This window comes from Grammomys surdaster, unplaced genomic scaffold (genome assembly GCF_004785775.1).
Source record: "Grammomys surdaster isolate TR1022 unplaced genomic scaffold, NIH_TR_1.0 125985, whole genome shotgun sequence".
Lineage (NCBI taxonomy): Eukaryota > Metazoa > Chordata > Mammalia > Rodentia > Muridae > Grammomys > Grammomys surdaster.
The window spans coordinates 2147460-2160367 of NW_021620801.1; the positions used below are offsets into that span (position 1 = coordinate 2147460).

General features: G+C 46.3%; 1 protein-coding gene and 1 pseudogene across 1 annotated transcript in view; both read right to left on the reverse strand.

The window, feature by feature from the left end:
- Positions 1–589, reverse strand: part of LOC114609861 — a 1063-nt pseudogene extending 474 nt beyond the window's left edge.
- Positions 1–12908, reverse strand: part of Siah3 (siah E3 ubiquitin protein ligase family member 3) — a 70329-nt gene that overhangs the window by 32685 nt on the left and 24736 nt on the right. The window lies entirely within an intron of this gene.

Genomic DNA, 12908 nt, shown 5'->3' on the forward strand with positions numbered 1-12908 from the left:
TTATTAACAGTAAGATCCAAGGTTAGTTTTTGTAGCCTCGGCTGGCCCTTCGGCCCCTGGCACGCTCGAACTTCCGGCCCTTGGAACGGACATAGGGTTTGGTGTGGCTGTGTGGGGTTCCTGGGGCCTTGCCAAAATGTCGGTACAGGAGCACAGTGCCTCGGCCCTTGGGAGACTCCAGAGCCAGCTGGTCAAAGGTGAGGATCTTACCCCCAGCCTTGAGGATGCGACTTCGGGCCCGGCTGCTCATCCGAAGTGCACACACCTTCAGCTTGGGCACTTCCAGAATCCGCACGTCATCTGTGACCGTCCCCACAACCACAGCGGTCTTGTTCTCCCGGCCAGAAAGGTTCATCTTTCGGATCATCCAGGACAGGGACAGAGGTGGCCGGTTAGTGCGGCTCATAAATAACCTCTTCAGCACAACCTGATTGAAGGTGGAGTTGGTACCTCTGGCCGGAAACCTGTACAGCTTGACTAGCAGCCGCAAGTAGATATCCTGGCTCTTGGGCTCCTTGCGCCGAACCTTTTGGTCCTTGTTGTGGCGAATGTCAACACCCATGATGGCGTCTCTTGCTCAGCCAGGTCCAGAAAGGGGATGCAGCTTTCTTAATGCCACATTCTCCTGGGATATGTGTGGATGCATATATACCCACGAGGAGTCCAGTGTGTGTGTGTGTGTGTGTGGTGTGTGTGTGTGTGTATGTGTGCATGCGTCTATGTGTGTGATAGAGACACTCTTATTTCAAAATATCTTTAACAACCATGAGGTCCGAGCACAGGAGTTCTCTAAGATTTTTCTGCTGCACCAGTGACAGGAAAGCCTTTGAAGATGATCTACACAGGAGTGGGTGTGGTGAGATAGTACATCCAAGGAAAGTTTATCGGTGTCTCCACAAGCTCATGTGCAGGCTATAGCTGCTGAGCACATTCTGGGCTAGAAATGGGAGGCTACACCCCTTCCCAGAAACGGGAAGGAAGTCAGTGGTATCAAAGCCTACTAGCCCTTCTAGGTTCCTACCTGGATGTAGGGCAGTGAGGGGGTGCCTTCCCTAGCTGGGTGTACTATTGACACAGGAGACTGTGGCAAGCCCAGGGGGACATGTGCAGCCCCCCTCAGGGACAAGTCTCAGTATCAGCTGTCCACATGCCTCTCATAGTGACTCTCACAGAGCAGAAATAGGAGAAAGGATGAGGTCAGAGCAGGCAGCCTGCTGGCTTCAGTAGTGCAGAAAGCAAAAGGAGAAGCCCATGGCTTGGTACCAAAGGGACCTACAGAATGTTGACTCTAGGGTCCTGAGTGTTGTCCCTGGTCCAGTTGCCCAAGGCCACCTTGTGACCACAATCTTCACACCTAGCCTCTGTCTCAGTCAGTCTTGGCTGCTCCAACAGAACACTGTGGTCTGGGTGGCTTAGAAACAGTGATTCTGCCCAGGTCTGGCGGCTAAAGTGTAAGACCAAGACATGAGCCGATGGGTGTCCTGGGCAACCGTTTCCTGGTTTGCAGAGAGCACGTTCCCACTCTTCTCCTGTTTCATAAGGGAGGAAGGGAGGAGGAGGAGGAAGGGAGAGATGGGGACACAGACAGAAGTGGGGAGAGTGGGGGTGGGGTGAGAAGAGAGATATAGGAGGCAGGAAGCTCTCTGCACTCTTTCTCTTCTTACAGGGAAATATGATCAAGAGAGCTCCATCTTCATACCCTTACCAAAACCTAATTATTTCTGCAAAGTCCCATATCAGCAGGGGCTAGGATTTCAGTAAATGACTTTGAAGGGGTATTCAGCCCATAACACTGATGAAGCTGTTCAAGGAGATTTTAGGCACATACTCCAGAAAAAAGCTACAGCTCAGTGTACTGACCAGTAAACAAGTAATTATCAGGTGCTGGGGGCCAGGCAAGGGATGTTTAGCAGGAGACAGAGCACTCTCTCAGGGTGTCAAAGTGATAACTGGGAGGAGGAGTGAGACCACCGAAGCAAAGGTGAACAAAGGGGACAGCAACGCGTAGACACAGCTGCAGCACATGCCAAGAAGAGGCAGCTCCCCTTGTCATCTCGGTTCTCACTATCTCTGGTTCTCATCTTTTTCTCACAATGCTACACTGCTCAGATCTTTCTAGAATACTTTGGAAATCATGAGTTTATTGACTTCAGAGATCCAGCATAAATGAAAAAAAAAATAGCATGGTGTGTACTTGCTGGTAAGGGCTGTTGTATGTGTCTGGGAAAAATAATGAGTAATTTTTATGCATTGACTTGGTGAGGTCACAGTAGCAGATACTTAGTAAAACAGTCTAACTGGTTCTATGAAAGCAGTGTTTAGTTAAGGTATATATTTAAGCCAGCCAACACAGGTGGGCCTCCTCCAATCAGTTGGGGACTTCAAAAGAGAGCAGACTGATGCAATCCTGCAGAGGAGATTTTGCCTCCAGTTTCTCTCTTGACTCAGACTCTAACATTCTCTAGCTGCCTACCCTGGCTATTTGCCAAACCTCTTAACTGCATGGGCTAATGCCTTAAGCCAACCTCTCTCTAACTGCGTGTGTCTGCAATGTGTACACGTGGTCATCTCTGTGACTTAGTCCATTCCAGTTGCTACGATAGAATACCTTAAACTGAGGGGTTCATAAACAGTGGTTATTCTCTCTCACAGTTCTGTAGGCTGGCAAGTCCAAGATCAATTCTTAAGTAGCTCATGGCAAGACAACACCCTTCAATGTTTTATTTATTGTTTGAAATTTTCATATATTTATGTGATGCATTTTGGTCATACCCATCGGCCACACCTCTGTCCATCACTCCTAGAACTCCGCTATATCCTTCTCAGTTTCATGTTCTAGTTTTTTGGTTAACAACCCCTTGATCCAGTTAGTACTCCTCATCTATGCATGGCTGTGGGGCCATCCACTGGGGCACCCACTTAATACTACCATGGTGTAGAATAGGTCTCGATCCATGAATCAGGAGGGGACAGCAACACCAATATATTCATGTCACATACACGTAACACCAAAGGAGGGGACAGCAACACCAAGAACAGAGCCTTACATACATGTAACACCAATATATCCATACATCTATACAGCAATTCTGCGTCTTCAAAATTAACTGCCTACAGGTGGAGCTCGTATGTGGGCCTGTGATGGTCTTTCATGAACATGAGCATGAGTTACTCAATACAACAGTAGCAACCATGTAAAAGGGCTTTAACATTGTCTTTTACAAGTAATTCAGAGGCCACGAACTTTGAGAAGAATGTGTATAGGATATGTGTCGTATAGTTGTAGGACAGACGAGCTCCTGTGGATTTGGGTACGTACAGGGTTTGCAGCCAGTGCCCTATACTGAGCGATGACTGTCTGTCTGTACCTGCTCATTGTCTGTTCTCTGGGAAACCCTGACTATCCCTGCAACCGCCCCAGCACTCTGGACTGTTTAACATTTGAAATTACATCTTGACCCTGGGTGGGGTGGGGTGGGGGTGGGGCAGCCAGGCTCCTTGGCACTTCCTAAAGATTCCAGGTGTTCGCAGTCTAGACAAGTTGATGAACTTCCTGGGGTTCTTTGTATGTGACACAGTTAACAAAGGCTAGGGTGACATGGCACTAGGAACGCTCATTCAGTCTGATGATAACATATATGATATGTGTCATGTTTTCCAGGAGCCAAGCCCCACAAGAAACACATTACACATATCTTCTCACTTGTTCTCACAACAGAGGAAGAGTTAGGAGTCGTCATCAGCCCCACTTTAGAGACAAGGAAACTGAGGCTCAGAGAAACTCAGCTGCCTGGTCTGGGTTCCCTCCCATAGGCAACTGGGTGCATGATGGGCACCTCATGGTCCAGGCTGGGCCCCTCTGCTTCACACATCTGCTGGACTTTGATGAACACCAGGAAGAGCTCACATCACTGTCTAACTGACATTTCTGCTCTGTGACATCATGTTACCCAGACTCGAGGGACTTTCCTACCCACAGGCCTTGTTTTCGCTAGGATTTCCACCTTAGATGCCAATGGCTGGACCACAGTCAAGACATTGATGAGAGACCTGCCCAGAAAACTGTGGTAATAGCTCAGCTTAAGAAGAACGAGTGTGACAGCCACTTATTTCCTAACATCTGCACTGGGAAATAATGTGCATCTATTTTAAAGTCCTGTTATAAATTAAGACAGCTGTGTTATAAGAGGCAGAGGAAGGGCACTCACAGGAATGTAAATGTCAATGTGACCCTCACAACAGCAGCCTGTCCAGGACTCTGTAATTACACATCCTCCAGTAGAGTGTATCTGCCTCGCTCTGCTTGCTTTGACCTGCTCCCCCCACCGAGGCTGCTCGGCCTCTCTGTACCTTGTGTAGCTCGTAACTGCTTCTATGCTACTCAGGGACAGTCAGGCAAGCATGACGGTTCAGATCATGTCAACCACCAGGAGAAGAATGCTGTAACTAACATTGCCTGCAAGTAACGGCAATTAGCGGTCACAATGACAACTCACAGAGATGGACAGAGTGTTTCTTAGCATCCAGGTAATTATTTCATTGAAAAGAGGCAGAACTCTACAGCGAATAGGAATCTGTACTAAGCTGCCCGACCTGCCAGCACCTTGGTTTCTAAATGCTAGCTTCCAGGACCCTAAGAAAATAAAGCTTTACTGTCCAAGTGACCTAAGTTATAGTCACCTGAAGAATAACATGACACTCCAGCCAGCAGTAGTCTTGCAATACTGTGGTAGATCTGAAAAGTCCCTATACATTGCTTAGTGCTACAGTAACTATGCCAGGACCATAATGCAACATGTTAGAGTCGATGCGCTGTAAACACACCTACTATGCTATCAGTTGTATGAAAATACAGCACATGAGAACTGAGGGCAGCATGTAACTCTTGACAGTAATAATAAATGACTATAGAACTGTCTATGCCTTTATTACATTTCATCGCCAGTTAGAGTATTCCCTTTCCATGTGGAAACGGTTTGTTGTAAATAGTGTCATGTTCCATCGACACCAGCCTCATCTACATCTCTTGGAGGGTCTCCCATATGCACCAAGAGGCTACATTGCAGGCTTGTCCTATTTTGCCTAGGGCTGAATAAGTGCATGCTATGACGTCCCAGTGATGGAACAGCCCTCTGTTGCTAAGCATCCTTAGCCATCCTGAAGTTTAATCACAACATGTGGCTGATACCTTGTATTGGTTTGAATGAGATTAGCCCCAGAAGGTTCATATATTTGAATGTTTGGTCCCCAGTTAGTGGAACTGTTTGGGAAGGATTAGGAGATGTGATCTTTTGGGGGTGTGTCCCTGAGGGGGTGGGCTTTGAGGTTTCAAAAGCTTATACCAGTACCAGGCCCAATGTCTCTCTCTGCTTGCAACCTGCAGATCAGGTGTGAGCTCTCAGCTACTGCTCCAGCACCATGCTGGTTCTGTTTACTGCCACACTCCTTGCCATGATGATTACGGACTAACCCTCTGAAATGTAAACAAACCTCCAATTACATGCTTTCTTCTGTAAGTTGCCTTGATCACAGTCTCTCTTCATAACAATAGAACTATAATTAAGACACCTTGTTTCTACAACTACATCATCAATTTCTGAAGGGTTTGGGACATATTGCCTTCAACTGCAGTGCCTGACACACAGTATGCAGTCAATAAATGTTGGTGCTGTGGGAATAGCCATCTTCACAGTGGGCTAGGGAGATCCTCAGTCAGTAAATTACGTGTCTTGCAAATACAGGGAACTGAGTTTGATTCACAGAATCTGTGTAAAAACCTGGACTAGTGTGGTGGTACATGCTTCTAATCCCAGAACTGGGGAGGCAGAGACAAGCAAATCTCTGGCTCTCACTGGACAGCAAGTTTAGCCAACTCAGTTTACAAGCTACTGAGAAACTCTTTATCAAACAAATAATCAAACAAAAAGTATGTGGAGTGTGATTGAGGAAAAATACCAGGCCTCTGCACATACACACATATCACACACACACACAGCCCTACCATAGAGAATCATAACCATTGTCCTAATTAACTTCAACAAAGATTCTAATTATGAGAAAGTGCTATGCAAATAACTCTGTGACCCTCTTAATTATAACATCATGGAGATGTGTTCTACCCCCAGGAAATAGCTGTTCTCAATCATTGGGTTGCTAATCAATGAAGCTGGGACAGAACAGCACTCATGGGCTTCCATGCTCCACAGTGGGGGAGGGAGAGAGTTAGCATCACTGGGGAGTCTTTTCTATGGGCTAAACTGATGTCTGGAGATCTCAGTACCACCCCTCATAGATCAGGGATGAGGGTCTGGGAGCCAGCCAGGAATGACTTATCAGGATGTGTGTTTGTAGCCTGCACTACCTATCTATGCTCTCATGGCACGTGTCCCTGCTGTAAGGGACAAGTGGATTCCTGGTGTCTCAGAGGAAGGTGGCCCATGCTCTCCAAGACCTGCTCAGAAAAGATGCTTTCTTGGGACACGGAGGTCTTGACTCTAACCTGTACACTATTCCACTGCCTTAACTCTGAAGACAGGCAGGCTTTCTGAGGGTGATCAGGGGCTGCGTTCTTCTGTTGTGATAGTCTTTCTGAACGTGAGCAGTCTCAGCCCCGAGTGCAGGCAGCATCTTCCCATTTGAAAAGAGACTAAGATGCGAGGACCTGATTCTTAGCTAAACAAGCTGCATTGGAATTTGGAATTTCTAATTCCAAATTAAAAATTTCTAATTTTGGATTTTCTAAGTTCTGAATTACCACTCAAGAGAGCAATCAATGCATGAAAAAGTGAGCTAAACTTTAATAAACACAATAAGGAAAGATTAGGGGGAAAAAAAACCAAAAAAATCGTATTAATAATGGTTGCCTATGGAAAATAGGATTGTGGGTGATTTTAATTTCTTATATTTTTAATTTCCTATTTTTTAAGATGAACACACACATATTTATATATACATTATATAGTCATACAGAGAGAGAGAGAGAGAGAGAGAGAGAGAGAGAGAGAGAGAGAGAGAGAGAGAAGAGAGAGAGAGAATGTCTTTCCTTCAAGAATATGTTTCGATAGCATGGATGGTGGCTGTTTGAAGCTGCTATCTTCCGTACCTACCTCTGCTCCCATGAGCTCCAGCCTCAGTTTTAAGTATCACTTTGTGAGAGTCTCTTGATTTCCTTTATTAAGGAGCAACTGAGGTTCAGCCGCTATGAGGGTCACCCTAGAGCCCTGGCTCTCAACCTTCCTCACCTGCAACCCATTAACACAGTTACTCGTGTGGTGGTGCTTCCCGGTCATTCAATTATTTCCTTGCTACCTCATAGTTGTAATTTTGCTGCTGTTATGAATCATAATGTAAATATCTGATATGCAGATATCTGTTAAGCAACCCTTGGGGGTTGCAACTCACAGGTTGAGAACCAGTGCCCTGAGAGAGTCAGACACTTAGAGATTCCCTAACCTTACTTCAACACGAATCTCCTCCTTCAATTAAGCCCACATCTGCACTCGAGATTAAAGCTGTAAGGTGTTATGTGAGCCTCAGCAGAAGGTAGCATCCTATACCACAGCAGCCTGGGCTTGCTCAAATGAAATAATTATAATTCATATTTGCAGGATGCTTGAGAGTGGTTGGAGTCTCAACTCCAGCTGTACAAAGGCCCAGGAGCTTGTCCCAAAGTCCTTGCCTGGCCCGTGTTAGCATGCTGACCTAGTGTGTGCTGGGTCTCCTGTATCAGCAGTTTCAGAGTGCGGCCAGTACGGAGAACTGTCTCATCCACTGTCTCAGCTGATCCCTAGACTCAGTGCAGCTCTGCCCTATTTTCTTAGGCAGGTCTTTTTATAGCAGCTACTTTAAAACCTTAAACCTCATTCTGCCTCTGGAGTTCCTCCAATTTTCCTTTTCTTTCGTGAAACCTACAATTGACGGACCCTTCAGCTTTAAAACTCCGAATAGAAACTCTTAGCTCCTGAGAGCCCGATCTACTCTCCTTCCCCGAGCGTTTAGAACATTCTCAGTGTTTTTTTTTTTTCAAAGACACCAGAGGAGCCTTCTTGCCTCTCTAATACTGGTAATATCTTGTCCTCTTTTTCACGCAGTCGGGATTGGGCAGGAATTGGGAAGATGTTTTTCTGGTACTTTAGTCTAGTAGACTCTGTGTGGGGATGGGTGTTGATGAAACCTGGGCTGAAAGTTGTGACCTTGGGTAGCTCTTGCCTCTTCAGTAGCACTGGGAATGTGTCTTTAATAGTCTCTATAGTGGTCCCTACAAAGCCCACATACACGCTTCCCTCTGTTTCATGTTCACGAGACTGAACCTTAGGGCCAATTTTTACACCGCATTATACATATGAGGCAATTCTGATGAACAGAACTTTCAATAAATGTCCATGTGAGCTTTAAACTCCCAGTGTACAAATGGGCCAACTTGCTTTTGAAGTCAGTTCCTCTTGCTTCCTTTATTTCTATAAGCCTTTTGCTTGTCCACTGCGCCATATCCAGGTCTTGAAAGGTGCTGGTTGTGTACCCTGTGTCAAAGAGCTGACGGAAGGATGGGGTGGGCTGAGGCGGGGCACTCAGCTGACTGTTGTTGCTGTCAATAAAGTGTTGCTACTGATAAAAGAGAGAACAGAGAATGACCGAGGTGGTGTGGGACACGCTCTCCTCACCCATCTCCAGTCTCCCCTTGCTCTCCTATTCTCGAGACACTTGATAGCTCTGGAGCTGAACTCAGCTGATGAAGGCAGAATTCCTATAGGATGGACCCCAGTTTCAGTATTTTGCCTCTGTGTGCAGCTTCCTATGTGAGGGTAATAATATTCTGGCAGATTGAAAAACCACTGTTTGAAAGGAGACCATGTGCTAAATGTCTTTGAAGTCCCCAGACGCACGCCACCTGGCACACGAAGCCCTGGAGTATACTTAGAAAACTGTATGCCAGAATTGGAAAAATCAAGGCAAAAATTTGACTCTACCTTTAGTAGAGAAAGGAACCTATTCTCTTTGAGCCTCAGAGTCCCTATTTATGAACAAATAAAATAAATAACAGCCAGTCCATACTCTCCTCTCTTCAGGGCTGTGCTGAGACTCGAGAGAGCAGGTGGTATGCTAATGCGCTCACACTAGAGGATGCTGACACCATGCAGGGGAAGGCGACATGACAGCATTATAGGGCTTAATACATATTTATTGATCCTCACGAGGTCCTACCTACCCATCTTTTCCTCACCCTTAAATATGAGACCAGGGGAAATAAATAAGAAATATAATTGCACCTCACACCTCAGGACTCCCTAGACACCTCACATTAATAGGTCTCTTCAGCTTTCCCCTAAGTGCTAATAATTCCTGGGTGTTGTGATGGTAGCACTTTCTCCTCGAGATGAATTGGCCCCGGCTAAGAGCCAGGCTCCTTCCCAAATCTCATTACAATCAGCCTTGATGGCAGCCAGGCTTTGGAATGTAACACAATTAGAGCTTTTAAATCATTATCTCAACTGTGGGAGCATGATGCTAATAAAAGGGGTTGTGAATGATGGAGGCAGGGATGGATGTGTGGTCCTGACACCAGTGCCTCACCCCACAGCCCTCACAGGATGGGGAGAGGAGCTGGCTGACACAGCACCAGGAGCAGAGCTCCTTGAGATGAAAAGCACACTCAGTGTCACAGTGCGTGGGACAACATTGAGCTGATCCTCTTAGTAACTTCAGATGCTCGTCCTCTGGAAACGGTCCTCTCCCAGCTCCCTCTCTGCTAAAGGAACAGAACACTGATCCCTTTACACAGCATCTTTGTGAGCAAGGAGCTACATAAGAGACAGCATGTCCTATTCTGCCATTTTTTCTCCTCCTGCTGCTCCTTCAGCTCCAGTGGGTTCCTCATCCATCCATTCATTCAGCAGCACCTGGATACATTTGCAATAGGTAAGGTATCAGGAGGACTGCATTCAAAGATGGCTTGCCAAGTTCCTACCTCCTCCTTAGCTACTGCACAAACAGTGTTTGCCTCCTGTTTTATGATGCAGGTCCTTGCCTATTCCCTCTGGGTGTTGTGGCAGTCTCCAGCTACCTCACCTCCAGGCCCTCCTCACTGCTAATACAGTACTTTCTCATGGAGTTCCCAGGGTGTGGGCTTGAATGGCTCTACTGCTTCCTGGCCTGCTGGACTATCCTGCTTTCTTTCAAACACAGGTCCTACAACATTGGAGATCTCTCTTCTTCCTTCCGGTCCCCAGCATGACCCCTCTGCTTTTGTTTCCTGGTTTCTTCTTGACCTCTGCCTCAAAGGTGGTTCCCTCTAAGCCTTACATGGCTACTTGCAGGAATAGTCTCGTAATTCAGGTTCGAGCTCACATCACATTCGCTTTCTTGTCTTTTCTTGTCTTTCTTTTCTTTTAAAGGCATGCACATACATGCATGTATGTTCTTCACAAGGGAGGGTCATCCATCCTCCCACCATTTTTTCTGTGAGGCAGGATTTCTCAGTCAAAACCTGGACTTGTGATTCAGCCACTCTCATTTCCTTTCTAGAGATACCTGGATGATCCAGCCCATAGAAGTTTGTTTTAATACCTCCTAAAACATTAACCCAATACACTTGTCTATTAACTTATATTTTAAAGTTTCCTTTCTGAATTGGACTGTAAACTCTGTGAGAGTTGTTTATTGCACACACTACCATACTCCTAAAGCTTAGAAGTCTGGGCCTACAGTGGGTGCTAAATTATTATTATTTGGATGGGTGAATGGGTGAGTTAATGTGTGGACGGAGGGGTGGGTAGATGGATGGGTGGTCAGATGGAAGAGTGAGGAATGGATGGACGAGTGAATAGATGAGTAACTGGATGGATGGATAGAGAGATCAGTGGATACAGGACAGCTAAGGATTCAAACTCACACTTCCAGAGCAAGCACTCTTACCCTCAAGCCCTCTCCTCAGCTCCACCCCCTAGATTCAGTTTTGCAAGAAAATAATTCTTTCGTTTGGTTAAGATGCTATTGCTTGTCCTGTTACTTACAATTGATCTTATAACTAAGCCATCATAGAGCTGCAAAGTCATTTCCAGTCGAGACCTAGAGATGGTCCAGCAGTTCACAGTTCTGGATAACAGGGATGGACGTAGCCAGCCTCAGTCCAGGTGGCTTGCTGCAGGGTAGACTCCTGAGCCTCACAGGCTTTTAGAGACCCTTAATCTCCTGCCTACATTGTGTTCTGATTAATTCAGTAAAAGAGCATTGTGTCAGACTTGGAGCCTCCTCTGATTCACTGCTGCTCCCATTAATAAAGCTGTGTGTTTACTACTGTCCCCGGCCAGCATTGGTTTTCCCACCTTTATGCTTCCACATTATCTGTAGCTTCTGCTCAGTGGGTGGGCTCTGTGGACATCCAACTGGTGCATCCCAGGCCCGGGTAACAACTGCCCTCCCTTGACTTGATGTGAGAGTCCTCATTGTCACCAAGAAGCCCCTGCTTTTCCTCTTCACTGCATCCCGCCAATGACACGGCCAGCCCAGCTTCCACATGGAGACTCTTACTTTGGGCCATGTCTCAGCCTCTCTGAGCCTCTCTCGGGTAAAATGTTCTCTCGGGTAAAATGAGAGTGATTTCTTTGCTGAGTTGTTTCGAGAACCAAATGAGATACCGTAAGCATAGCCTGCCACAGACTCTAAACGTCTTCCTCCTTTTCCTCAGCTCTTGCTCCCTGCCAAACTCACACAGGAGATAGGTTGGATACATGTCCATCTCCGTGGCTGAAGTTCCTGACTCAAAGCTTCTTCTAGAGAAATGCCATTCAAGCTCCTTGGGAGTGGAGGCTATCTCCTTTTCTTCTGATGATACCTGGAATAAATTCTTATCCTTAGCAGGCATGAGATCGAGGTTTAGAAATGCCCTTCTAAATGCTTTTAGAAGTCTGTACCAAAACTACTCCTTTTGAAGTTGCATTTAAGGGGACAGCAGCATTTTTACAACAGTATATTGAAGAAGCCATAGTAAGGACTTTGTGAGTTTCAAAACCCAACGCCATTCCCGCTGGCCTAATGTAACAATCAAAGTCTCCTGTCTTCTAAAGAGGAATTAAGAGTAGAGCTGAGACATCACCATAAGGAATCAAATGCAGCCAGCACTGAGCTCCTTCCAGGGGCCCAGGGTAATGTCCACGAAAAGAGCAGGAAAAGGCCCCTTCAGTTGTTTGTGGCTGCTGGAGCTTCCTTGGGGCTGCTGAAGTCATGATGTCATGCTGAGAAGCTGGTAGTGACCAGTGGGGAAGTCAGCAGCTAGACCTAGTGGCTTAAACTGAATTGGTCAGAGAGAAGACAGCGGCAATGACGTAACAGAACAGGGAAGACTCTGGGGACAGAAAGAGCTACCTTTTTTTAAAAAATTCATTTAGAAAAACTGTTCTTTAAACAACAACCTGCCCACTTCTACTTAAAGCACTTCAGTACATGAGAGCCTACAGAGTGAATTCAATGGCAGTGAACAGGAAGCTGCCACCACCCAAGCACCACCAACCCCTGCCATCTCCTCAGTGCCATGAGGGAGATGCACTGGTTTAACCCACTTCGCAATCAAATAAATGGATGTTTCCAAGGATTAGTCACTCACTCAAGGGCAGCTGGCTGGCAAGCAAGCCCAGGCTAAGTGACTCCAAAAACTACTTGCACGTGAAATGCATGAATCTCAAGTGTGTGTGTAGCTTTGAGAACTGCAGCATCCACCTGCTCCAGAAATTGGTACTCAGGTCCTGAGGTTAAACACTGGCTACCTTCTAGAATGGTCTGTCGTGCTGCAACTTAGACTAGAGGCACCATTCACACACACACACACACACACACACACACACACACACACAGAGAGAGAGAGAGAGAGAGAGAGAGAGAGATCCTCAGCAATTTTCGGGTAAATTATTTGGCTT